Here is a 2421-nt window from a genome sequence, read left to right as displayed (position 1 = left end):
ACCTGGAAGTTTGCTGAATGCTGGAGATTTAAAGATGAGTAAGGCAGATTCTGTCCTCGGGATATCAAGTTGTTTAGTCAAGATATGATAATTCTACATTTTAGTCTTTTTTAGGGGCAAGTGATGGAAACCAAATTCACACTGACTTAAACATTAAAGAGAATGTATTGATCTATATAATGGCACAATCCAGGGATAGTACTCCATATCAGTTAGCATTCAAACAGAGAAAAGTTCAATTAATCAGAAGCATGGTACCAAAACAGCTGCCACCAAGTCCACATCCAACACTGTGTGCCACCTAGGCCTGACTGCCTGCCTGTCATGCACTCCCAATTCCTTTTGGTTCTAAATACAGTGCAGCAACTCTCAACTGGCAATTCAGCTGATTCTGAATCTTCTCAAAGAATAACAAAGCCCCCAGAATGAGATTACAGTCATTGGGGCTGGTGCTGTTGGCATGGCTGTGACCATCAGTATCTTAATGAAAAATGTGGCAGATGAACTTGCTCTCGTTGAGGTCATGGAAGGCAAAATGAAGGGAAAGATGATGGATTTCTGACATGGCAGCCTTGTTCTTAGAACACCCAAAATTTTCTCTGGCAAAGACTATAATGTGATGGCAAACTCCAAACTAGTTATTATCACAGCTGAGGCACATCAACAAAAGGGGGAAAATCATCTTAATTTGGTCCAGCATAATACTAACATCTTTAAATTCATTGTTCCTAATGTTATAAAATACAGCCCCAACTGCAATTTGCTTACTGTTCCCAATCCAGTGAATATTTGACCTATGTGGCTTGGAAGATAAGTAGCTTTCACAAAAACCATGTTATTAGAAGTGGTTGCAAATTGGATTTAGCCTGGTTCTGTGGGAGGTTGCGGGGAAAAGCTTGGGAGTTCACCTATTAAGCTGTCATGGGTGGGTCCTTGGGGAGCATGGAGACTCTAGCGTGCCTGTATAGAGTGGAGTGAATGTTGCTCGTGTCTCCCTAAAGAATCTTCACTCTGATTTAGGCACTGATGCAGATAAGGAAAAGTGGAAAGAAGTTCACAAACAGGTGGTGGATAGTGCTTATGAGTGATCAAACTGAAATACTGCACATCCTAGGCCATTGGCCTATTTGTGGTAAGTTTGGCAGAAAGTATAATGAAGAATCTTGGGTGGGCTCACCCAATTTCTACCATGATTAAGGGTCTCTGTGAAATGAACGATGTCTTCCTTAGCATTCCTTGCATCTTGGGACAGAATGGAATCCCAGATGTTGTGAAGGTGACTAGGACACCTAAGGAAAAGGCTCATTTGAAGAAGAGTACAGATACATTTTGGGAGATCGAAAAAGAGCTGAAGTTTTAAAGTCTTCTAAAATCGCATCACTTCACTATCTAGACTACAACAGGATTTAGTCAGAGGTTGTGCATATTGTCCTTCTTATCTGATCTGGGACTAAACCAGTAATATTAAGACAGCCTAGGAAAATTATCAATTTCCTAAAGTTAGAAATAGGAATGATTCATAATACCCTGCAGCTATATCCTCATACCGGATGTTACTTATCTTGTATAATCCTAAACTGGTTAGTGTGAAATAGTTTCACCTCCACAAAGGCACCACCACTTCCAATGTTGCACATGCTACAGTTACCCTTCAAACTAGATGTGCGTTTACTCTATGTTATGTAACTTCCATTCCTTCATCCACCATACCTAGTCCAACTTTTTTTTTTTTCTCCAATAGATCACATCCTGGGATCCAATGTATAAATCCAATACTGTATTTCTTGTGCATAACTATTCTAAAGGGTCTTATTTTGTGTACTATATGTATCAGAGTAGTGTACATTGCCATCTAATGTAGAAAGACAAGTCTACGTATAAATAATGCAGCAAACTATTCAAGTGTCATTGCAACTGAAACATCAGCTAAATCTTGAACAGTATAAAAAATGTGCACACACACAAACACACACACACACACTAAGGGATTTGTTACAAGAATTTGATCTATGTGATTGTAGAGGCTGGCTAGCCAGATTCTATAAGACCGTTGTTTTCATTTCTGATGCTGAAGTTTGAAGACCTCAGGGCTAGCTGTCAGGTAGGGAAGCTGGATGTAAAGTGAGAAAGACAAAGACAAAGTGACACAGTGAACATGAGCTGATATCTATGAGGATGGACTAGAACCCATGTCAGTCTTTCACTACCTCCAGACCACATCAGACTCCTGTTGGGGTCCCACAGAGGGAAGCTGGTGCTCTTTGTCATGAAGCTAAATATACACGTGCTCCAGAAGTCGGTGATGCTGTAAGAGAATTTGAAGGAAGATGGAGGAGATGTAAACCTGGCTGCTGCTCCACAAAAACAAAGGCAAGTCCATAGATGAGTGACAATGTGTTTGTGCTGCAGTAGTATCTGGTG

At 40.4% G+C, this 2421-nt stretch overlaps 1 pseudogene; it reads left to right on the top strand.

Annotated features, from left to right (window-relative positions):
* The first annotated feature begins 341 nt into the window (after positions 1-341).
* LOC120607274 (L-lactate dehydrogenase A chain-like) lies at positions 342-1668 on the top strand (annotated as a pseudogene).
* The last annotated feature ends 753 nt before the right edge of the window (positions 1669-2421 follow it).

The sequence above is a fragment of the Pteropus medius genome, unplaced genomic scaffold (genome assembly GCF_902729225.1).
Source record: "Pteropus medius unplaced genomic scaffold, Ma_sr-lr_union100, whole genome shotgun sequence".
Taxonomy (NCBI): Eukaryota; Metazoa; Chordata; class Mammalia; order Chiroptera; family Pteropodidae; genus Pteropus; species Pteropus medius.
The sequence above is the reverse complement of the archived record's forward strand: the minus strand, read 5'-3'. Positions and strand labels throughout refer to the sequence as shown.